Raw genomic sequence first — 27,698 nt, 5'->3', positions numbered from 1 at the left:
CGCCCCAGGGCTGCGAGATTTTGGAGTGCATGAGCCTCCTTGCAGCCGCTGCCTTTTTAATAAAGACTCCTCAATTTGGCCTACTGAATGTGGTGTCCATCTGTATAACTCGCTGCTTAGAAAATAACACCAGTCCAAAAAATGATATAGAAATTATAAAACAATAGATCGATGAAACCAGAAGACTGTTCTTTAAAAAAAAATTAATAAAGTTGATAAACCTTTATCCAGACTTATGAAAAAGACAAAGGACCCAAATAAATAAAATCACAAATGAGAGAGGATAAATAACAACCAGCACCACATAATTATAATCAATTATAAGAAAATACTATGAAAACCTATATGCCAATAAATTAGACAACCTGAAAGAAATGGACAAATTCCTAGAAACAGAGATTCTACCAAAACTAAAAAGAAAGAAACAGAGAACCTGAAAAGACCAATAATCAGCAAAGAAATTGATTCAGTAATCAAAAAAATTCCCAACAAACAAAGCTCAGGGCCAAATTGCTTCACAGGTAAATTCTACCTAACTTTTAATGAGGAGTTAATACCTATTTTTCTGAAACTATTAAAAAAAAATAGGAAAAGAAAGAAAACTGAGAAATTCATTCTATGAAGCCAGCCTTACCCTGATACCAAAACCAGATAAAGACTACTAAAAAAGAAAACCACAGGCCAATATTCCTAATGAACACAGATACAAAAGTTCTCAAAAAGATACTAGTAGGTAGGGGTGCCTGGGTGGCTCAGTGGGTTAATACTCTGCCTTCAGCTCAGGTCATGATCTCAGAGTCCTCAGATCCAGCCCCGTCATCAGGCTCTCTGCTCAGCAGGGAGCCTGCTTCCCCCTCCCTTTCCGCCTGCCTACTTGTGATCTCTCTCTCTCTGTGAAATAAATAAATAAAATCTTAAAAAAAAAAAGATACTAGTAAACTGAATCCAACAATATATTAAGAAAAAAAAAAAATCAGGCGCCTGGGTGGCTCAGTGGGTTAAAGCCTCTGCCTTCCGCTCAGGTCATGATCCCAGGGTCCTGGGATCGAGCCCCGCATCGCATTGGGCTCTCTGCTCGGCAGGGAGCCTGCTTCCCCCTCTCTGTCTGCCTGCTTCTCTGCCTACTTGTGATCTCTGACAAATAAATAAAATCTTTATAAAAAAAATTCATTCACCACAGTCAGGCAGGAATTTTTCCTGAGTTGCAAGGGTGGTTCAATAGTCACAAATCAATCAACATGATGTAGCACATTAAGAAAAAAAAAAAGAGAGGAACCATATGTTCATTTCAATAGGTGCAACAAAAGCATTTGACAAAAGTGTAACATTCATTTATGGGAAAAAAAAAAAAAAGATCAACAAAGTAGGTTTCGAGGGAACATACCTTACCATAATAAAGGCTATATGACAAATCCACACACCTAATATCATCCTCAATGAGGAAAAACAGAGCTTTTCCTCTACAGTCAAGAATAAGACAGGGATGTCACTCTCACTACTGTTATTTAACATAGAACTGGAAGTCCTAGCCTCAGCAGTCAGACAACAAAAAGAAATAAAAGCATCTAAATCAACAAGTAGAAGGCAAACTTTCACTATATGCAGATGATATGATATTCCAGAAGACTCCACCAAAAACCCACTAGAACTGGTAAATGAATTCAGTAAAGCCATAGGATACAAAATCAATATGCAGAAATCATTTCTATACACCAATAATGAAGCAGAAAGAGATATTAAGAAATCAATTTATAATTGTACCCAAACAACAGCATATCTAGGAATAAACCAAAACAAGAGATGAAAGACCTATACTCTGAAAAATATAAAACACTGATTAAAGAAACTGAAGATGACACAAAGAAATGATCTCTTAAACGAAGAAAATACATGGATAAAACTTAAATGCATATTACTAAGTGAATAAAACCCATCTGAAAGCTGTGTGCTGTATGTTTCCAAATACAGGGCATTCAGGAAAAGGTGAAAAACTATGGATGATAGTAAAAAAGTTCACTTTTTACCAGGTAGGTCGTAGGGGGAATGATGAATAGGTGGGAGCACAGAGAATTTTTAGGGCATTAAAAATAGTATGATACCGGGCACCTGGGTGGCTCAGTGGGTTAAAGCCTCTGCCTTTGGCTCAGGTCAGGATCCCAGGGTCCTGGGATCAAGCCCTGCATTGGTCTCTCTGCTCGGCAGGGAGTCGGCTTCCCTTCCTCTCTCTGCCTGCCTCTCGCCTACTTGTGGTCTCTCTCTGTCTGTCAAATAAATAAATAAAATCTTAAAAAAAAATTGTATGATACTATAATGATGGATACATGTCACTATGAACCTCGGATGACTATGATGTGTCCGTGCAGGTTCATCAGTTGTAACAAATGTACCTCTCTGGTGAGTGGTATTGGTAATGGGGGATGCTATATATGTGTGGGGATAGGGGATATAAAAGAAATCTCTAAACCCACCTCATACATCTAAAAGTATGATTTAAAGAAAAGGAAAAAAAAAAAAACAGAAAGATTAAGGAAGTGGCCACCTACAGATTTTTTCTTTTTAATTTCTTTTTAAAAAGATTTTTTTAAAGATTTTATTTATTTGAGAGTGAGAGAGTGAGCAAGAGAGCACAAGCAGGGGGAGCAGCAGAGGGACAGGGAGAAGCAGGCTTCCTGCTGAGCAGGGAGGCAGATGGGGGGGTCCATCCCAGGACCCTGAGATCACGACCTGAGCTGAAGGCAGACACTCAACCCACTGAGCCAACCAGGCACTCCCTGCATGTTTTAGTTTGTTTGTTTGCTTTGTGTGTGTGTGTTTTTTTAAGAAATCTATAGGATGATTTATCAAGATTATACCTACCATTTATTTACAAGTGAAAAGGAGCAACATGAAATGCAACCCTTTGTAGAAGAGTATAAATTTCTAATGGTGCTTTTGTGTGTTTTATCTAAAACAAAAGTTATAACCTTGTTAAGGTCACCATACAGAAAAATGTGACAGCAAAGTAAGCATCTATGGCTGGGAGATGCCAGTACAGACAAATTCTTCTTCACTATTTTGCTAAAGTATTGCTAGGAAACCACAGACTATTGTTGACACTGTTGAATAAAATAAATGTATTTCCCCAAGTCTGGTTCCTTAAGTATGGTTACATATCACATGTCATATATTAAAATTCAAAAGAGAAATATTCAATTTTTTTTACCTCAATAAGTAGCATATTTTATAAAAGTAACTTAAAATTTGTTATTTTCCCAATTAAAATTAAAATGATTTTATATACTCATTCTATTTATCTTGTTTTTATCTTCATGTTGCTTATCAGAGGTTGCAATCTGAATGTTATCCTCTAGTTACATCTTTTATAAAACATAATTATGCACACTTATTCAAAAATTATTTTTCCTATTTTCTTCAATATCCGAATTTTCTTAAGTATTTGCAACAATTTGTACTTAGATAATAAACCTTTATACTCTCACATAGACCTTTCTTGTGATGAATTAAATTTTTTTGTAATATTTCTGCTCCAATATTTCTTCTACTTCCATTTACAAATACCATTCAAAAATATTCATTGAGAACCAATTACATGTCATGCATTTTCCTAGGTACTAGGACCGATCACTGAACAAGCAGGCCACAGACGGTCCTCCTGGAGAGTATATCTAGGGTCCACTTACAATGGTATTAAGGCTGATGCCATAATATGATCGAAAGGATTGAGGTCCTATTTTGTTAATCAAAGCTATTTTCATTTCACTCATATCAAAGATACACATCTCTTGATTCATGAGATTCTGGAAATAAACATCAAGGAAAGAAAGAAATATTTGGGGAAATAAAACATTTTTTTTCTAGTGTCTCTGAAATTCTAAAGGAAATGTTACAGGTATCATAAAGAATGTTTTAACTGATATTACACCTGATAGATTTAATGCAAAAGAAATATCCTTCAGTATAGAAAATAAATCTGATTTGAGTAGCATTTCTGAACTCACTTACCTCCTTCTTTCCAAATGTTTTCTAATGTTTCTCAGAGATGTTTTGCACACTACATTCACTTGATAAAACTGTATATGTTTCCTTATTATCAATGTATTTATCAATACTACACAAAGCTTTAGACATTTTAAGCATGAGAAGTAAATCTCATTCAAAATCTTGCTGCACTTAAAAGTATGTACTCAAATGTTACATGTTCTTTAGTTTTCTCAAGTTGTAAGTAATAGCTCCTCTCTTTCATTACTATCATATTTGTGTGGACAGTTTAGGTAACTTTTTTAGGTATTAGATTTATTTAAATTATTTTCACATCCTAGAAACTAATATTTTTTTAGGGCAATGAAAATTAAGCAAGGTACATTTGTTGTTGATTTTTAATTTAATTTTTTAAAAAATGTAATTGAAGTATTAAATTGTATGATATATTAAAAAATTTTTTTAATATTGGTTAGAGCATTTACTAACTTTTCCAAGATCTCAACAACAAACATGTTGCCAAACATCTTGTAATGTACCAACTGTTTCTTTTGCACCTATTTCAATAATCAGATCATACTGAAAGAAGAGCACAGTTTTATACTGAGAAACTGTGCAGGTATAGTTTGAGAACCATTGACAAGTTTTCTTACCTAAATACATATCTTATAAAGTACATGGTATAATATTTATTTGTAATTAAAGGAAACTTAATGACTTAAAGAGAGTAAAAAGCATGATAATTATTGATCAAAAAGCTCATACTCTCTGAAGCAATAAAAAGTAGAACATATTTCTTGGTAGTGAGGTATCACTCAATAATAAATACTTAACCATGTCTCACGGGTGTTGATCTACAAGACTCTATTATAAAAGTTGTATTTCTGCATGTTCAATTTTTCTCATGTACTCTGTAGTTAGGAAAGCGAAATTAAAGAGGTCACTCAGTAAAGGGGAATAATAGCGTTATCTTCATGTAGGATTATTGAAGAAAAAAGTGCTTTTCAAAATGATCAAGTGGAAAAATTATTGGCAAAGCAGTGGGCTTCAGCCACTAGAGATATTGATTGCCTTCTATCACAGTATTTAGAAAAGAATATTTCTCATTAAAAATTTCTTTGAAAAAGAAAATCATGTAGGAAATTTTATTCTGGGGTAAATGTCATAGTAAATAAATCATGTTTTATAATTTCCCATGAAGTTACTGTGTGTAATTTGTTATCTTTTAGGAAATTTCTGAAATTGTATTTTGCTTCCCTAAATAACTAAGGAGGCTAGTTATTTATGCTACAAAAATTTTGGAAGTTATATTTAATTAACTACCCATAATTTATTCCCAAGGTCACAAGTACAAATGATTAAAAACATATATCCCTTAACTTCTCTTTAAATATACTTCCACAGTTCAAGAAAATCATAAGCAGGAAGGTAACTTTATATTCCTAGGTCTAGAATTTTTAAAACCATAAATTCATAGATAAGGACTTATAGTTTGGTTGTGTTTCTCCTCTCAATAAATACTATTGGGGCGCCTGGATGACTCAGATGGTTGGGCATCTGCCTTTGGCTCAAGTCATGATCTCCAGGTCTTGGGATCAAGCCCCACGGTGGGCTCCCTGCTCAGTGGAGATTCTGTTTCTCCCTCTGCCTCTCCCCCTGCTTGTGCTCTCTCTGTCTCTCTATTTCTCAAATGAATACATAAAAAATCTCAAAAAAAAAAAAAAAACTATCATTTTCTGAACCAAATTCATCGGCATGTCAATATTTTTCAAAATGTAACAACAGATCTTGAAGCTATTTCATTAGTACCTATGGATCCACATTAATGATTTTATCTCCTGAAAACAGGCAGATATTTTGGTAACAGAATTATATGACACATATAAATCCAACCTATAAATCATAACAATGTTATCTTTAAATAATATGTACCAGAAAATACTTAGATAATACCCAGAAATCACATCATTTCATTCAACATGGAGAAAGGACATTCTATGTAGACATACTTGTGATGAGAGCTTAAATAAATTATTACTATAGACCTTCTCTGCCTGACACTACTGTGCTTGGTGATACTAAAATACATAATAAACACTTCATTATCAATGATTTTTTAATAAATATTCATTATTATGTATAATTAGTTGAAAAGGGGGGACTTATAGTACCATAAATAATAATCTTGAATATATTTTAAACTATTTTCCCTTACTTACCCCTAGTTTAGAAATGACCAATGGTTATGGTATACCAATCACCTGATAATCTCATGAAGATTACCTTTCATTACATGGCCCAAGACTACATTTTATGAGTTGTGATTTAGAAATCAAAGTAAGGTGATACAAAATGTTATTTTTGTGTGTGTCTATAATACTTGAAATGCAATTTCTCACACTGAAAAACAATCAAGAAATACAGTATTAAAAATAAATGGACTAATCAAATGATGCATCATTTACACATAGGAGTGCCTGTTTAATTCTTAAAAATGATATTTTAACACACAATATTTTATAAACAATGGTCTTTTTTTTAAAGATTTTATTTATTTGAAAGAGAGTAAAACAATAGCAGGGGGAGAGGCAGAGGGGTAAGCAGACTCCCCACTGGGTAGGGAACCCAATTCGAGGTTCTATCCCCAGACCCTGAGATCATGACCTGAGCCAAAGTCATATGCTTAACAGACTGAGTTACCCAGGTATCCCTTGAACTATAGTCTTTTTGAAACATCAAATCACACAGAACAAATAATTTGGTTATGTTTTCTTATTATCTCCATATTCATTATTAGAATAAATATTTTAATGACAAGTTAGTCTCATTCAAGTTTCTACTTAGTGTTTTGTTAGTACTATTTTAAACATACACACACATATGCACACACTCACACACACAACATCCAAGAAAATGTAAAAAATAAAGTTAATTTTTTTTTTAAATTCACTATAATGAAAGGCAAAACAAACAAACAAAACTAACTACCATAATTGATATTTGACATATTGTTAATCTAGGAGTAAGCACTCTGAAAAATACCGAAAATACTATTTTAGAGAAAAATAAAACCAGTATTTAAGGCAAAAAGATCATACAATGTATATTTTCCCTAAATATATTTATTTATTTATAATTATGTATAGTATTTATTTTATATATATATATATATATATACATATATATATATATATATATAGTCCTATTGGACAATAGGTCTCACAAAAATTTTCCTTCTGATAATCACTGAGCTGTATTAAGGATATCTCTCTTATTTATAGTTGGGGATTTACTCTGTGGGTATAAAATTTTTTTTTTCAAATGTGCATATGTTGAATGACTGTTTTCTTTGAAAAGCTTTATGTGAAAAGCATTTGAGTCTTTGATACAAGAAGTCGGTGTGGTGTTATAAAGAACTGGGATTGAGTTTGACTGGAAATAGAGGAAAAGGCACAGCTTGAGAAGCTGACCACAGAAAGTGGCAAACCAAATATAGCAAATTAAATGTGTGTCTAAAGTGTAATTCAGGAATCTCTTCAGAACCAGGACCATGATTTGATGTCATGGTGAAAAGCCTCAGAATATTCAGGTGAGATGCATATAGGAGGCAAACCAGTAACAGGCACAGTTTTGGAAAATGTAAATGTATGTGAAAATCAGCAAGATAGTTCCCTGGAACTATCCCCTGGAAGGAAACCTGATAATGTCCACCAGCAGTTTCAAGACCCCAATCAGTGATCAAAACTTGAGGCTGCAGTATTAGTAAGAGCAATTGGCAAAATAATAATGACAACATAATAGAATTCTACATAGAAGTTCTATCTTGTGACAGAATTGTACTGAAAGGGTATGGGAACTAATGAAAGGGTTTAGGCCACAGATTGAGTTTCCAGTGATGGGGAATTACAGGGGATAAACAGGGGTCTGGAACCTCTGTTTAGAGATGGCTAACAGACACATGAAAACGTGCTCTGTAACACTCATCATCAGGGAAATACAAGTAAAAACTACAGTGAGATATCACCTCACACCTCAGAATGACTAAAATTAACAACAAAAGAAGAAACAAGCTTTCGCGAGGATGGAGAGAAAAGGGAACCCTCTTACACTGTTGGTGGGAATGCAAGCTGGCACAGCCACTGTGGAAACCAGTATGGAAGCCCCTGAAAAAGTTAAAAATAGAACTATAATCCAGCAACTGCACTACTAGGTATTCACCCAAAGGATAGAAAAATACTGATTCAAAGCATACATGCACCCCAATGTTTATAGCAGCATTATCTACAATAGCCAAATTATGGAAAGAGTCCCTCAACTGATTAACGGATAAATAAGTGGTTTATACATATAATGGAATATTATTCAAACATAAAAAAAGAATGCAATCTTGCCATTTGCAGTGACATGGATGAAGCTAGAGTATATTATGCTAAGTGAAGTAAGTCAGTCAGAAAATACCATATGACTTCACTCATACGTGAAATTTAAGAAAAGAAACAGATGAACATGGGGGAAAAAGAGATAGGCAAACCATAAAACAGACTCTTAACTATAAAGAGCAAACTGAGGTTTGGAGGGGGGAGGTGGGTGGGGAGTTGGTTAAATAAGTGATGGGAATTAAGGACAGCACTTGTGATGAGCACTGGGTGTTATATTAAGTGATGAATCACAAAATTCTGCTCCTGAAACTAACATTACACTGTATGTCAACTAATTGGAATTGAAATAAAAACTTAAAAAATAAAAGAAACAAAATAGAAAGATAATTTTAAAAAATAGGATTAGGTTTGAAGAGCTTAACATTAGAACCCATTAGAATTCTCAGCTAACTTTGTTAGCTTTCATCCTTAGTCATATATTTCTCAGAATGTGAAGAATAATTTTTCATAGAGTGATGACCTATTTGGGAGGTTTTAGAAATCCTCAAATGACCTCCTTATCCCTAGAGACCTCTGTTCAACCATCTCCACAGTCAGTCTCTCTTCCACACCCTACCAACAAAATTTAATACTTCCAATACCTTCATAAAAATACAATAAACTTCCTTTCACCATAATCTACCTTTTGCAAGAACCTAGGGGGAAAATATCCTTTTGCTTTAATTTCCAACCCTTCCTCTGCACACTTCTAAATAATTCTTTCCCCACTCTTTCACCATACTGTTATGAAGTGATGGACACTATATCCTATTTATGAAGACAACTGTCCCTATAGATACATGTTAGATAGGTTGGCATTGCTGGCCCTAACACAATTGTTTCCTGGTTAGCTTTTCCATTCTCTGCAGCAATTATAAATCCTTAAAATGCTTCCTTTTGGCTATCATTAGTGTTAGTCAAGTATTTGTGGCTGTCCACTGTTCCAGGCACAGGATAGGACTGACTCTAGGGTAGATCTATATACTGTCCATTCTGGACAGTAAAGTGTGAATAAAACATGGGCCAGCATATTTTATTGGTGGTTTGAGACCCTCCAGATTATCCCTCCTGGTACAGAACTGAACAACATTTTAGATGAAGGCAGTTCTGTCAGGCTTGGTTCCTACATGTGTAGAGTGAACAGATCTTCCACTTGTTCCCAAACAACCCTGAATAGATAGCACTAATGACAAATACAACTTTCCCATATACGGACAAAGATATCTGTGCTTTGTTCCTTACTGAAGTGAGAACTAGTCCAGTCTGTCTGATTCTACCCTCTTCATATTTACTTAAATAGAGAAATTAGAAACCATCATATAAGAAACCTATTCAACCCTGTTTGTCCCTGAAGTATCCAAACAACTCTTTTGTTCTGAGTAAATTTGATTTCACCTGTGCTCTAGATTTTGTATTCTCAATTCTTATGGCAACTTCATTTTATTATCATCTATCTTCTCTCTAGAAGATATCTATAAGATACCGTCTATCCTTTCTACTATATTAAGGTGACTAAGATTTTGTTTCTGGAACGCTATTCCACTTCATTGGTCTATTGATCTATATTTGCACCAATGACACATTCTTCCAATTATTCTAGATTTTGGCAGATCTTGCAAGATTTGGTTAAGTAGTTAAATAAATCTTCAAACATTGTTTTTTATTCCAGCCCCCCAAGATTTCATCAGCTATTTTTGGTCCCAGGTATTTCAATATGAATTTTAGAATCAGTTTGTCAGTTTTAAGATTTATTTATTTGAAAGAGAGAGAGAGAGAAAGAAAAAGTGGGAAGAGAGGGGCAGAGGGAGAAGGAGAAACAGACTCCCCACTGAGCAGGGAACTCAATGTGGGGCTCTATCCTGGACCCTGAGATCATGATCTGAGCAAAAGCAGACACTTAACTGAATGAGTTAACTGCTGAGCCACCCAGGGACCCCTCAGCTTGTCAATTTTGATAATAATTATGACTGAAATTAAGCTTACTGTTTCATTAAAAATAAGTATCTTTATATCACTGAGTTTCCTGGTAGATGAATATGACACATTTCTTATATTTGCTGTGGTCATCATATATATTGCTATTGACATCACCTGTCATTAATTCTGTATAATTTTCAAGTACATGGTGTTGCAATTATTTTTATTAAACTTATTATTAAGGCTTTGATGTTTTTTGATACCAATGTAAATGGTAATATTTTTAATTTTTTTACATTAATTTGCATAATATCCTTTAGTAATGTTTTCTAGTTTTGAATTAAGAGATACAGTTTCTCAAATTCTTAACAAGAGTTATTACTATGTTTTTTGCTTATTGGTGTGTATGTGTTCTGATGTCATTGCTATCGTATTCATTCTAGATCTAAATTTGTTAGCTACTGCTATAAATAAGTGTAACCAAATTTTATATATTAGCCTTGTGTATAGCAAATTTCTAAATTCACATAATAAATATCTTGTATTTAAATACACGTATATACTCAATTATTTTGTCTAATTATATTGAAAATTTTACTTTTCTTCTCAAATCTTTGTTTACTTTCCCTTTGCCTCACTAATGTCCAGTCCGAAGTTTAAAGGCAGTGCTGGTTATAGTGTTCCATGTCTAATATACATGCTAACAGAGAAAGTTTCCAATAATGTCTAGTGACTCAAAAATATTCATCAGCGTTTGAGCCTCCTTTAGAGGCTGGAGATTTACTGTACAAATGATTAAATATTATACCCATTCGTTAGCCTTCTTATCCAGTGTTACCACAAAAAATGAGAGTATTTTCCTACATCATCAAAGATGCTCTCTGCATGTCCCACTTGGCTTTCTTTTCATATCTAACTACTGTTTTCTATCTAACTGCTATTTTCTCCTAGAAATTTAGTAGAGTTTAGAATAGCCATTCTATCCATTTTTCCTTATACTTATTTTCCCTCAACAGCATTTCAAACTTTTTTTTTCATTTTATCTTTTCTTTTCAGTGTTCCAGAATTCACTGTTGATGCACCACACCCAGTGCTCCATGCAATACGTGCGTTTCAAACTTTTGAGGATACACTGCACCTGCTAGTATCTTTCATTCTACTGGTGAATCATCCAAATTCACCACTGGTGAAAGGTATTGGTGATGGCCTGCCACTTTGTGCCTAGAGTTATGTGTTACATCTACCAGTAGCCTTAATTGTAAGACAAGGAGTGGGTGATCCAGCTCCAAAACCCTACTGCCATAGGTTGTTTTTTCTAGGGTGCAGACTCTGGGACAGAGTCTAGTACATAGGATGTTTATTAAGAATTACCATTAGTGGGACGCCTGGGTGGCTCAGTTGGTTAAGCAGCTGCCTTCGGCTCGGGTCATGATCCCGGCATCCTGGGATCGAGTCCCATATCGGGCTCCTTGCTCAGCAGGGAGCCTGCTTCTCCCTCTGCCTCTGTCTGCCATTCTGTCTGCCTGTGCTTGCTCTCTCTCCCTCTCTCTCTCTCTCTCTGACAAATAAATAAATAAAATCTTAAAAAAAAAAAAAAGAATTACCATTAGTATCCACAAATGTAGAGGGCAGTGGGGGAGGGAGGATTAAGTGAAAGAAGAACTTGAGCTTTGAGGAAAGCCCATCTGTCCCAGTGAACTCCAAAAGAACACTTGGAACAGGAATATCCCATCAGAGTTTTTTCACATTAGTGAAAAATGTGATCAGTCTTTGCAAGTGAGCCTAGAGGTAGTTTTCTACAGCTGAGGCAATCCTGAATGGACTGACAGTGAAAGGATGTTCCCCAATGATGCTTCAACTGTGTGCAAAATATTCTTCCATGAAGACAGATCCAAGCAATGGACGACTTTGTTCACACAATTCAACCTTTTGTGCAAAGTTTTGAACAGATTTTGGTTCATCAACGTTGTTAAATTAGTGAGAACAAACCAAAAAACCCCAGAAAACAACAAAATGTCTGCCCTTAAATTTCAGCTTCTTCTGACATGACTTCTTAAATTTATTTCTTAGATACCTTAATATATGGCAAATAGCTGAAGAGAAAAATGATTATATAATTATATTAGCCTCTCTGTGCTTCTATTTTCTTCTCTGAGGTCTAAATTTCTCAGTATCAGGCTGTCTTGGCAGCTCTCCAATATCTTTTATAATTATGTATATTTTTATGGATATATATATATTTCAATTATTGTACTGAGAAAGGGGGCACATTGGTCTGGTGTAAGAGTCCATCATTGTCAGAAATAGACTTCTTCATTTTTTTCAATGTATTAAAAATTATCTGATAGTTTATTTTTATCACACACTTGTATGTCATCTATTATGTACCACCTAGGTAAAACATTTTTTGTAGAGTCTTGGACTCTGACCCAATTGCATTAGCTTTTCCATCCTGGGAGGAAAGGATAAGTAGGAGCAAACATGGAAAACAACAGGAGCTTTTAAACTCTCTTAAATGATTATACTTAGAGAGACAAGTAAAAGTTGAATGATTTATATTCTAGAAATGGATTCTAATCTGAAATGGCAGAGGATAACAATATATTATACTTGTTAAAACCATTTTAGTTTTTATAAATGGATTTTTTCATGCGTGCCAGAAAATATTTTATTCCTTTACACTAGTAAGTTAAATTCAATCAGTTACCAAAGCCAAATCCTGTCAGAAAAGGGAAGTATTTGCATTCAAAAGGGAGAAAGTATCTGGAGAAAGAACTATGAAACCTAATCACTATATTTAATCAATGTTAGGTATTGTAAAAAATAAAACAATTCCTTTGACATTGGTTTGCTATAGTGCCCATAAAACAGAGTGGATGATATTCCCTGTCAGAACTGATTTGGACTTGGATTGAGGAAAATAATTCGAAGCCACAAAAGCAGAAAAACCTACTTGGGTTTTAGACATATGATAGCTGCCTTTACCCTTATGACCTTTAAAGATTAAATTATATAGAAGGAATAGTTCAGTATTACCCTGGCACATCATTCTCTGATGTAATTTGTTGGTGTAATATCATACTTTTATAATAAAAATGCACTCAATATCTCAAGTTAATTTGTCCTTCCAATCTAACACCAGATACAGTAATGTCATGATAACATAGGTTCTCCTTGGAAATGGAAGTGAAATTTATCTTTTTGTATCACGTACATTTTGAGGCAGTACATTTTAGTATATGTACAATGCTTTTAAATGATTATGTAATTTTATGACATAATTAAGAAGTCTTCAAGATTAACTTTGTATTTGATTTTGGAAAATTTGATTTGGAAAATTGATTTGGAAAAATCAAAATAAAAGGACTAAGCTGTTGGAAATACTCAGTTCATCAAGTACTGTGTCCAATGAAGTATTTATTAATCTTATAATCTTATTATTGGTATATATTTCACTTTTGAATCATATAAATATGAGAAAAACCTTACTTTCTTTGCATTATTTACCTTTTCCCACAGATCTCTTCACACTTAATTTCTGGTCTTATTTGTATCTCAAATATGAACAGGAAGTATAGCTTAAATTAGTTTTTGAGAGCAAGTTGTAAAAAATAAAGAAAATAAAATACAATTTTTTTTTTCACATTATATCCTACTATATCAAAAGATGTGGTGCTTAGGATAACCTGTTATTTTTACTGAAGCTAGATGTGGCTAATCTATCACAACCTTGACAACTGGAATTTGGTCCTGTTGGCCTAACTGATACATTTTAAATTTCATGTCCATAGAAAAATTAAGAGCATATATTTCAAATTAAATTTCTGATAAAGTGAGAATTTTCTTTTAAGATTGTGATAAAACATATAGAATTTTTATAATATTGCATCATAGCATAATTGTGCTGTTCTTACATGCTCTCTCTCTCTCTGTATATATGTATATGGTAATCTCTTAAAAAGCAACAGTAACATCTTTTAAATTTTTTAATTTAAAGATTTTATTTATTTACTTGAGATAGTGAGAACACAGTGAGGGGTAAGGGCAGAGGAAGAGGGAGAAGCAGACTCCCCACTGAGCAGAGTGCCTGAGGCAGGGCTCAATCAGTGGATCCCAGGACCCTGAGATCATGACCTGAGCCAAAGGTAGCTGCTTAACTGAGTCACCCAGGCACCCTCAACATTATCTTTTTTAAAGATAATTAACAGCAATCCCAAAATAGAATTTAATATATAGCTCATATTCAAGTGTCTCCAAAAATATTTTACAATTTTTGTGTTTTTTTTCAATCTGAGATCTAATTAAATTTCTCCTTCCATTTTTTCATTATGTTTTTTAGGTCATCTTTAACAGTTTTTCCCCCCAAAACGTTGATTTTATGAAAATAATCAAGTCCGTTTTCATGTAGAAAATAAGAATAGGCTCCAGATTTGTTAAACTGTTCTCATTGTGTCATTTACTGTGTTCTTCTATTCCCTGCAACATCTAAGCTAGATTTAGAGACTTGGCTATATTCAGGATAAATAGCTGGTAAGAACTCTTCGTAAGTGAAAATTTCTACTTCATACCATGTTATATCAGGAGACACTAAATGTTAATTTGTCTTAATCTTAGAAATGATGTTTTATCACATTTAAGTTAATGACAGCTAGATATATTCACTGTGAATGACAATTTTCCATTTTTAATTAATCTCTAAAACATAATGACAATATAAAATCACTTGTGCCTCATAGCTTCTATTGATAATTTTTACCAAACGACATTGCCTGGATTTATGATTTTACTGAAGTTTTTAAAATGTTGATTCCCAAGTCTTTTCTTCCATTTACATTTATAGCACCTATTATTCTGTAAGTCATATCACTGTAGGCTCATAGATTTTTTGTTTCATTTCAATGTGTTAAAGTAATCACATTAATCATTTCAATGCTCAAAATATCCCAAATGTGTACTGTGGGAGCCTCTTTAAACCGGCTCCTTGTCTTTTTGATTTTATTCTATGACTTTTTCTTTTTTGTTTTGCTTTATTTTGTTTGTTTGTTTCCACTACAGATCCAGATTTGCCTTATACTTTTTCTGCTCAGTCTTAGCACCAGTGGTTTCCCCAGGGAAAAATAACTCTTTGTAATAGGTAATAGTCATTAAACACAAATGGTGTTTAAACACAATGGTATTTAAAGACAATGGTATTAAAACACAGAGATCTGTGTGCTATTCTATAATTACTATTGGAGTGTCATTGCTTTTAGGCCTTTTCATTATAACATGGCTGGGAACATGAGTTATACTAATGGGCAATTCAAATCCCAGGACTTTGTTCTAATTAATTTCATTTTATATCTGTATACTCACTATAAGAAAGTGAAAATAATACTTTATATAATATAAATTTACATATCAAAATACATATGCATTTTTGTCTTTTTTAAAATTTAATTTAATTTTTTTTCAGTGTTCCAAAATTCATTGTTCATGCACCACACCCAGTGCTCCATGCAATACATGCCCTCCTTAATACCCACCATTAGACTCAAACCCCCACCCCCCTCCACTCCAAAACCCTCAGTTTGTTTCTCAGAGTCCACAGCCTCATGGTTTGTCTCCCCCTCTGATTTCCCCCAACTCACTTCTCCTCCCCATTTCCCAATGTCCTCCATGTTATTCCTTATGCTCCACAAGTAAGTGAAACCATATGATAATTGGCTCTTTCTGCTTGACTTACTTATGCATTTGTATATTTTTATATTAAGTTCAAAATTGCAATATGAATATTATTAATACAAAGCTGAAAAGTAATAGAAATTTTTGAACTAAGGTTCAAAAGGATATAGGGTCAGAACATCATGTTCTAAGTTGCTTAGAATAACCCTTCCTTTCTTTAATTTGGTTATATTTTTTGGTTTGATACACATGTCAGTTTATTTGGTTTCCTTTTCATTTAATTGTATTCAATTCAATTTAAAATTTTAATATCTATGTCTATGTTAAATTATATAAAAATGAAATATTTAGAGAGGTTTTAGCACCTTCACTAACCCTTCAGACTGCACTTATCCAAGCAGGCTACAATTAGGCTGTTTCCAAGTGTCATGAATAATGCTATAATAAATAACTTTGTACATATGTTGTTTCCTATTTATATTTCTCTACAGATTCTTGGTTCATAGGACAAATGCATATATAATTTTTCAGATGTTTCCAACTTTTCCTCTACAGAATTTGTACTATTTATTTTGCATTTATACTATTTTGAATTTTGAGTGACAATGAATGAAATTTCCTTTTCCCCATGTCTTATCAACATAATGTGTTATGAGTTTTCAATTTCAATTGCCAAACTCAGAGGTCAGAAATTGCATCTCAGGGTAGTTTACTCAATGTCCAAATAAGTCAAGTAGTGCACAATATTTTTTATATTAAACTATAGGTTCAGAACTAAAATCTACATTCTTCCTGATTTTTTATTTTATGGTGCTTATTCTGATTAACATATTAAGTGGAATTTCCATGATATGGGACAGTGTTACCAACTCAATGTTAGTAGTTAAAGGAGATTCATAAAATTACTGAGCTGTTAATATTTCATATTGGATCTCTTCTTAGAGGATACTATAAAAACCTGTATCCCTAAAGTTGCTAAATTATAACTACACAAGAAACCAATGTGAGTAGGCAACCATATCATTGGAACATATATCTGCTACTCATATCATATATTTATGTTGAAGATTAAAGTGGAGAAAACTTTCATTAATGTTTACTTGCTAAGAATGACTGCTCTAAACAATTATATTATAACCATATTACATCTAAAATAAAATTGTGATGCAGAATTAAATACAATAAAAAAAACAAGTCTCTGCTAGTTACATAATCTTCAGAGTGCCAAGCATGGAATGATGAAGCTGAGACTGGATCTGAGATCTGTTTTTCTTACATTCTTTCTGAAAACTACAGTTGTGGGTAAATATAATACTGGTAAATCTGAAATGAGAAGATGCTGATCTTTTATTAAAATTTTCCCATGATAAAAAAGTAGATAACCGTAATTTTTAAAAATCCACATTTGGGACCTATAGTACAATAAGACTTTAAAAAAATCGCCTAACCCAAACAATGATAAGTGATTACATCGTTAAATTATCCTGCATGACTATAAAACAAGGATGAGCAGCATAGGGCCCATGAGGCATCATCCACCTCCAGTCAGGCACTTGGGGGCAGTAGTATTCCTCTCATCCTGTATTGTCCTAAGAATTCACTGTGTCTGGTTTGTCTTGCTAGGGTTTTTTTTTACATTGATAAACTTTACAATATAATAACTGATCACTTTTATGTCCTCCCCTGATAAAGATAAACCTTACATACTTACTATGAAATAAAAAAAGACCAACCTACGCATTTAATTGTTCACCAAAATACTTACACTTATGGCACGAATGCAGGAACTAGCTCTCTAGGTAATTTAGAAGGAAACGATAAAAAGTCCCCATGTATATCATAGAAAAAAACCCACAAATTCTGAAAAATGTACAATAAAACCTAAAACATCAGATCATGAAGAAAAATGAAATTTACTTTGTCATAAAAATTTGAAATTGTGAGAACATACAATTTTAACTATATAACAAGGAGTATAGTATTAGGTAAAACTCAGTAAAGTGAGAAAAATACAGAAACTGTACTAACTTTAATTCCATTTGTAAATATATTTAACATATTTTACCAATTTTACATAATTCAAAAGTTACTTTTAAAAGTAATATTGTATAGATCATTTTAAGAACACAGTATTTTATTTCATATGTATGCAAAGCTACCTTAAATAAGGAAGTGGAATTATTGAAATTTTTTCACATAAATCTGGTTCAACATAACTCTTGTGTGCTTGATATTTAAAATTTTTTTATTTCTCTATTTCCATTTTGATTTTTTAAAATTTTTAGTTCTACTCTTCAATTATTGATGATGAAAAATGAAATAGTAACATTTAATGAAAATTACATTGTAAATATTTAAATAAATAAATCGAAAACAAAATCAACACTAACTGATAGTAACTAGTAATGTTTTATGGATACCTCCAAAATACTCAAGTCATTATACTTAGAATTATATTTTCCTCTCTTACATACTGGTTTCTGCTCTACAAATTGAGAAGGAAACATACAAATTTTTTTCTGTTTTTTTTTAATGTTATTAGCATTAGTAATCTCAACACAAAAATACACATGCTGTCATCATTAAAAATAAACAATGTTTAGTGGTTAAAGTATAAATAACAAATCAGTTTGTAACAGTTCTTAAAGTCTAATCTTCATACGATGCATTATTTTTCTGACAGCTCCCACTTCACATTATTCTCAGGTGCTTCCCAGTTACAATTTGCTCACTAACATTCTATAAGTTTAAAGGATTGGCAACCCCTTATATAAGTACAAAAGATATACCTATATAACAGTAATGGTTTGATTTGCTGCAAATGGATGGCATACAAGCAGATCAAATGATATTTAGCAGCAGCATTATATTCAGATATCTAGAAGAGCATTATCTGCCCTCCCTTTATAAATGGGAAAAGGTCATTATTTTCAGGCCAAAGAGAACTTGAGAAACGTCTCAATAAATAGGATAGTAATGGATTCAAACAAACTCTGTTCCTTGAGAAGAGTTCTAAATCCCACTTCTCTATAACCCATCATGTAAATCATTATAAATGATCACCTCCCTTGATCATCTCATATCTCCTGCTGATTTTCCAAACACAGCTAAAATTTCCTTACTGAAATAGAAGAAATTTTAACCATTGTCTGATCATGAGCTTTTAAGGGGGGAAAAAAAAAAGCTATAAGATTGAAGCAAACAAAATGAGGGAATTATCTATAAATCTAATTCATAATTACCCTCCAAATCAGAGTACTGGTCCCTTGCAATCTCTTTTCCTATTACCACTGCATACATCAGTGCTGGACCCAGCCAAGAACATGCATGACAAGAACAAGAACTAAATGTTAGTTGCAATAGATCAGCCACTACAATATACAGAGAGATCGCTCTCCTGACTCTGATAATGTTCTTAATTTAGTAACATAAAGAGAAGACTTTTACCCAAAGATTACATGTTTTACTGGCTTAAGTGAAAAAATAGTTGGGATAGTTGCCCTTGTTTTCTCCAGAACCATGGGAAAACACATTTAGATAAAAAATAACTGGTTTTATCTGTTTGACCATGAACAACAGATATCGTCAAATTCTCACAGCAGAATTTAAATGTATATTAATATTTCGAATATGCAATCTGATATACTGACTTCTCTATTACTGTGCTATCATCTAATTTCAGAGGTCTATGCTCTGCCAGTTTCAATGAAGAAAATTCTTTCCAATATGTACAAAGCAGAATTTAGTGGATGACTTCTTACAACATGGAAGAATGGAGAGTTGAGGATGGACAATACTCTTGCTACAAACACACAGAGATTCTGATGAAATCACGACCTAAGAAGATGCAATCCTGAGAAAACTAAGGGAAAAATACAGGAATGAAATATAAATTGATAAATTAAGGATCATGGTGTTTGGGGTTGATATGTCAGAATACATAAAATTCAGATCTGTATACGGGCAGTAAGTGCTAAGTGCTGAAGTTTAATGTCTGTGCAACCACAGGAGGCCGATGAGATGGATAAAATTTCAAAATATTCACTACCAAACAAGACAAAGGGTAAATAAATCATTATTAAGAAAGGGGGGAAATATGGACTGAATACAAGTATAATAAATCAAATGAGAATTGAAAATGAAAACTTTATTTAAAAATTCAATTATCCATATCTTGAGTCTGCAAACTTTAAAGCTCTCTGATGCCTTCAAACATGTATGTAAAGCTTTTTCTGGCTTTTCCAGTGACTTCCTGGATTCCTGTCTTTGTGGGAATAAAAACTAATGGATACTTCTGTATCTCCCAACATATGGCCTTGTGAGGGATTTTCTTAGGTACAGTCAATTTGGGTAAGTTTCATAAATGATTATCTAAATAATTTGAATCATCATTTCCAAGGATACATTCGACCTAAGGTTGGAGCTCTTATGTACTAGATGTATAAGCATTTTACATGTCGTCTACACATGAAGCTACATGGGTAATGGAGTTGTCCACACTGTTTACACAATCACCCTCTTATTTTATGTAGATTTCACAGAGCACTGCACCAAAAACAGTTGTGAACTGCTCTCAATAACATCTCAATAACATCATCATTCCAATAAGGGTGTGGTTAGACACATTTTGACTCATCTCAACGGTTAAGATTTAATCCAAGGTACAAGTGAGTACTCCACCATGTGTCTAAAATCACATATATATATATAATACAAAGATGACTTTGAATTAATAGGTCCGTGTCACTAAGTAAAAGTATTATAGATATTATACAACTTCAAAGTTATTAGTAATTAGCATATCTTTTATGTAGTTTTAACTGTTTAGTATACCAATCAATGAGGGTGCAATCACCTCATATAATGTTAACCTTATATATTAATATAATAATTTTCAAATGTAAGAGGAAGGCACATAACTAAAATTAGCTATGCATAAAGGATTATGGTTATTCCTACTAGAAGATCCAGTGATTGTACTATCTTTAGGATAATTAATTTGGTAATTTGATGGAGTGCTGTTTCTCCATTTGTAGGCCTTGCTTCTGTTAGTTTTAGTCTACAGAAATTTTATTTATTATTTATTACTGCCAGCATTTCCAGATTTACATGATCTATTCTTAAAGTCGGCAATATTAAAGAAGAAAGATTTTCTTCTTCCTCTGACTTTAGAATGTAGAATGATAATCTGCCTGTTCTGGTTGCCTTACACATATCCACACAGACCACACGGAGAAAAGCTTGAACCACAGCTGGAATCTTGGTAGAATAACTTATGATCCTACCAGAACAGGAGAAGATGGAAGGCCTGAGAGGAGCAACTCCAAAACCATTTCACACTTCCCTCCGTATCATCTGTGAGGTTATCATGAAAAATTTTTCACCACATCCCAGATTCTGATGTGGTGTGGGGCTCTCTGTCCACCCCCCATTCAGAAGAAAGATTTAGTATATAAAATCACTTAGCATGCAGTCTAGAATGGGCTCCTCAGTGATGGGGTATCCCAAAACTCAAGATGTCTTTTGTTTTTGTGTTATTCCTCTTTGTATGGGATAAGAAACATGGGGAGCTGCCATCTTAGGCTTATCTTTCTTCCCATTGTCTATGTAAACAATAAACTGTCTAATGCAATAATCGTTGTTTTAATATATCTTTACCAGTTATATCAGTCAGGCATTGGTCTTAGCTTGTTTTATGTGTACTTCACACAAAAATCAAATGACCTTGCAGGCTGTTATGAAAAGAGAAAAACTTTTCATGATGTGGAGGAGAAATTTCAAAACTATAGAAGGTGGAAATACTAAATTCTAACTAAGCTATATCTTAGCTAACTATACCTTTTTTTCTTTTTTGAGCTTTTTGAAAGATCCCAGATACTTCTTCTATATAAGCCATTTTCTATTGCTAATGTAACAAATTAGCACAAATTTATGGCTTAACACAACATAAATCTATTACTCATAGGTGTGTAAGGATAGAAGTCAGCTGTCTCTCTGGGCATGATCTTCTATTTCCAAAGTCAACAGCAATGCATCTCTCTGATCATTCCTCTGTCACTCACCACGGCTGAAAAAGCATCTCTGTCTTTAGGACACATATGGTTAGATTTGTCCCATCCAGATAAGGATAATCCAGGATAATGTCCCCATCTGACAATGCTTAATGTAGTAACATCTACAAAGCCCTTTTGCCCTGTGAGGTAACAGTCACAGGTTATAGAGATTAGGCTGTGGAGATCTGTGGGAGGGCACTTTATTCTTGCCATCAGAAATTGCTTGATATCGGGCTGCTTGCTCAGTGGGGAGGTTTGCTTCTCCCTCTGACCCTCTCTGCTCTTATTCTCTCTCTCTCAAATAAATAAAATCTCAAAAAAAAAAAGAGAGAGAGAAAGAAATTGCTGATAGAAGTACTCAATTGTTTAAAAAATATTTGTAGTTATGCTTGCTAAGCTTAGAATGCTAGTGGGAGAGGATAAAATTAAAATTGAGCCCACATTCCCAGCAGCCATGGTAGAAACAGTTAGTTTGAGCAGTTGCTATCTGGAACCATGAAAATCAAAATATCATGGTCATTACTAAAGGCAGAAGAGCAGATGGACCATTCGGAACCCAGAGAGTGGTCTAAAATGCAGAGATTTGACTGAAATTATACGGCTCCCAAAACAAAATCAATAGGCAGTTAAGTAACTAAACCACATGCTACCAAGTAACTGGCAAAACTCAGAGTTTATAATAAAAAAAAATCTAGGTCACCAAGTGAACTACAAAGCTCTATAAATCATGACCCTGTCCTGTTTCATACCTATGCAAAAAAATCTATGGACTCTGAAAAGGTTAGGTGAGTCTCCTAAGGAATTTTTTCTTGAATCATACATATTGGCAGGAAATTGATCTGCTCCTTCCCTAAAGGAAACTGTCACTCAATAACCAAGTAACTGACCCCAAATTAACCCCAGTTCCAGCATGTGACCTTAATCCACAAGGCTGAATAAAGCCTTATCAGGTAATAAATGGAGTTATTACTCAAGACCTCATCTTAACCTAAGTTGTCCTAAATCAATCTATGCATATTTACTCATTCCCTGAGGGCAGCCACACACCAAAGTATGTCACATTATGACATCCACAGAAAATGACAAAATTGGTATTGGATTTAAGATTGAAAGAATAAACGGTTCATATAGCCTTGGGTAACAAGCTGGGAATACTGGCTTCCAAAGACTCTACTCCATAGATCAAGGGGATCAATATCACAGGACCTTACTACACGGCCACAGCAAACCAGAGTGCTGGAGCATACTAGCTGTAAGATTCTGCTTCAGAAAATAACTGGAAACTGACATGTTCAGCACCAGCAGATTCCTGAAACTGGCATCCGTCAACCATGTTGCAATAAAGGTCATGGTAGAAATGGGTAATATCACATGTCATGCCTGTAACACACAAGCATGTCTGCTAAATATATGTCACCAGCAGAGCTGATATTCATTTAATATAGAGTATATGAAGTTCTAATTGCCTGCATCCATTCTGATCTGCCAGCATCAATTTGAATGTTTAGTGCCTATGCTTAATCTTGTATTGAATACATTTAATATCAGCCCTGCCACAAACAATATATGGAAAACAAAGGTGCTCTGATTTTTTATACATCCCTTTTAGTTATTTTTGACTAAATAAAATTTTAAAGTGATAGGTCTTAAGAATAACACTGGAAGTGTTAATCAAGTCATGTCTTCCATAGAGATGATGTCCTGAGCACATTCTCTTTACTAGAACAAACTAATATGATACCTGAAAGTTGGAATACTATTATTAATCTGGTCAATGTAGGTTTCTCTATAGCAGATGTGAAAATACAGGAAACCTCATTTAAAATGAAGTCAGGAAGCCATGAAGGGGGAACTCTTGCATACCACCATTTGCTCTAAGTGGTATACTTCCCACTCCTCAGCGGGAAGAAGTTTACTTTACCAGCAGGAGGAAAAAAGAATTTCTCCTTGCCCAACAACATCTTCACCAACAAGCCCTCAGCGAAACAGCCCCTCCTACCTTCTTCCTTTCCTCTATAAAGACAAACCCCTTTCCTTTGCTCTCCTGAATTGCAATCCCTCAGCTATTCCCAAATAAATGAACTTGCTGGTAAAAGAGCTGGCTTTTTTTTTTTTTTTAAAAGGTCAATTCAGGGATCTGCAAACTATAGCTGTGGGGCAGTCTGACCTATTGTTTCTGAAAATAAAGTTTTATTGGAACACAGCAAAACCCATTCATTTACATGTTGTCCATAGCTGCTCTTGTATTGCATTATATTTGCAAGAGTTGTCATGAATCACAAAACTTAAAATACTTATTCTCTAGTACTTTACAGAATGAGTGTAGCAATCTCTGGTTTATATCAACAAGCAGAAAGAAATCGAAGACTGCTTTCAGCAGGCAAGAATTAAAACTTTTTTTTGGTTTCTTTTTGCAGAGATACTGATTTGTTTCTCTTCCCCAAATAATACACAGAGATTTCTACCATCTTACCATTGTAAATGATATTACATTGGTTTCTTCTATTGATAACACCATGCTCATATAACTGGGAAAAGGGGAATAGTTGGCACTTCAGATGTTTTTATAATTCACTTGCATGGCACTGGGTACAAACATAGTATCAGAAATGCAGAGCTCTGCCATTTCAATGTAGAATCTTACTGGCATCCTAAAAAAGAGAAACCTCCCTGGTTGGTCCAGTATACAAAACCTATATTAAACAAATTAATGAGATTCATTTGGCACACTGAGATACTATATAAAGTTTGCAGCAATTTGTTATTTTAATTATTTTATTCGTCAGTCTAAACACAAATATTGGATTACTTTGGCTTGGAGAATATTAGCAGAGGTATTGTAGAAGAGTAAATAAATTGAGAATTAAGATGAAAAAATGTTGTGGAAGGCTTAGAAAGAAATTAAAAACTTCCAACTTCAAGGAATTTCATGCAAGCAATTTATTCTATAAATTAAAATAAAATAAAAAAACTGGGAAATTCCAATAATACAGATACTCTTTACTCTCACATTAGTTACTATTGGCACATAAATCCCAACCCTTGTCTCCACAGTGTTTAACAAGACATACCACAGATGCCAAACCCAAGCTTAGATATGTTGGATGTTCATATACTGGAATTAGAAGAAAAATTGCTAACTAGACCATAAACTGGAAATCTCACATTTATGTGGACATATCTTAGGAGTCATCACATCAAAACTGTGAGGAGTAGGAGGCTTTTGTGGCAGAGGACAATCAATGACCAAATATTCTTATTACATCCACTCATCAATCCCAATATTTTGATGCAAGCTGAAGATCCCAGAATAAAACATAAAGTTGGACAGTGGAAATAAAGTATAAATCCCTGGATTGTTTTTATTTTTTTCTTCTTTTTTTTTTAAATAACCATCACATTTAGGTTAATGCTAAAATTAAATTTTGCTATTAAAGACTGCAGAACACATTTTCTATACAACTGAAATCATGGTCCATAAAATACTTAACCAAAATATATTAATTTGAAATTCTGACTATGGATGACAATTAGGCCAGAGTTATTTTAAATAAAAAAAATGAAATGAGATCCTGATTCTGTTACCAGCAAAATACATTAATTAATTCTGGTTTCTACTTCAGTGAATTTAACATGACCATCAGAATTGGAATGTGAATAAGTTATGGTACACCATATGTTTGGTTGGACAAATTTAGTATCATCTATGGCTTTTGCTATTGTCCACTGACCATGGGTGTCTATGATATAAAACATTTCAAGTATATAAAATAAAATCAGATGGCTGACAAAGGAGGGTAACAAAAATCTGAGCATTAGCTTTCCAACTTAATACGACATTATTCCTCTCAACTAATCAATTATATCCATTTACTAGGGAAACTTTAAATTGTATTATTTATATATACCATATATATATATATACAGTATACACACACACACACACACACAGTATATATATAGACTATATATATATAGTATATATTAGGTTCTCCTGAGAAACTCCAGAATTTGGGTTTTAATCATCTCAACTATTCAAAGTTTCTAATGAACTTGGGTAGAAAGCTATCAAAGTCCCATTTACAAACTGCTAAAATTTAAGGTAGGTTCTATTTATACATCATAAGGTCTCGTTCCTTCTATCCTTGTATCAAGCATGCCTAGATATCCTCAAACTCACATAAAGTGAGCCTGCACTGTTAACTTTATTTCTGCTTACCAAGGGCTTATCTCACTTTCCTGATGACTCAACCAGTTTCCATTTGACAAATAAAAACTAATAGAAAAATTGTGTTAGGGCTAATCCTTTCCAGAATTCTTCCCCAGGATTTAGAGAATCAAAATCTTTACCCTTATTTTTTGACCTGCTAAAAAACAGACTGATCATAGAACCATGATGCAGCTAACTGCCTAATACGAAGAAATACCACTCCTAGTACACTTGCTACAGTTACACTATCTTTAGCAGAGTTAAAGAAGGCAAGATGATTTTTCCACTTACAGAAAAAACAAACAAAACAAAACGGCTCCAACGTATCTTTAGTTTGTTCTGAAATCTACATTACTGGTCATTCCCTAGCAAGCTAGATCACAGATCAGTTTTATTTCCCCAGCCCAAATTTCTTCTTTCTTTCCTTTTTCCTTCCTTCTTTTCCTTTCCCTTCTTTCTTTCTTTCCACCCCGCCTCCCTTCATTCCATTATCATTCTCCTCTACACACCAGCTCCTATATTCATCTACTCATCTTCTTCTTAGACTTCATTATCTAGTAGCCTTATCAGGTCATCTTATATAACACAGGATATAGTTGTTCAGAATTACCACAAATTTCTTTAGTAAAGGCTTCATAATCTACTCACAACTGATTTTCCAAGTCTGAACTTTGACCTTGCTACCTTAGACCTCTGCCATTCTCCTTTCATCCAATAAAACTCCCATTAACTCTCCAAAACAAGACCTAAATTATGTCCCTACTGAAATATTGATATCATATGTTGAATTTGACACCAGGACAATTAGTAGGCAAGTCTTCTCAATGAACTCATCTTTTTGTAATAATTACACATTTGTTATGGCCCTTTTATTGTTTTGTGGTTACGTTACTTCTAAATGTGTATACACACACACATAATAAAAAAGTAGGAATGTTAAAGAGAAACCATAACCCTTAACCTGGGAGGTAGATCAAGTTTACACAATATGTTTTTTCTTAACAGAATTTATGTTTGACCACTTTACAAAGAAATGTACACAGGTATCTTTCTGCTCATTTTAAGCAATCACAGCTCAATTAGTAAATCCACAAAATAACACTTTCCTAAAGAATACTCAACTCAGGCCACAACTCAGGCCAATAGTCAGATATGTGCTGGCTAGATTCTTATTTAGATTTCTGTCTGTCAATCCCTAATTATATAGCAGTCTGAAGCAAATCCACTTTAACTCAAAGCTTTTATTGTGGCACATTATTTATCTTCTCTGGTTTGATTTCTAGATCTGGTTTCTTCTCCTGAGCTTCACACTTGCAAACACTGTGAAACCAATAGTTGAGGAAGTTTTTCCATCATCATTTAAGATTGTTTAACAAAAACAACTTGAATAGACCAGTACTTAAGACAATTCAATTATGGCTATTGAGCATCTATCATTAAAACAGATCTCAAGCTTCA

Source organism: Enhydra lutris, unplaced genomic scaffold, assembly GCF_002288905.1.
Source record: "Enhydra lutris kenyoni isolate GAN:26980312 unplaced genomic scaffold, ASM228890v2 scaffoldscaffold32, whole genome shotgun sequence".
Classification (NCBI taxonomy): domain Eukaryota; kingdom Metazoa; phylum Chordata; class Mammalia; order Carnivora; family Mustelidae; genus Enhydra; species Enhydra lutris.
This window is presented reverse-complemented; position numbering follows the sequence as displayed.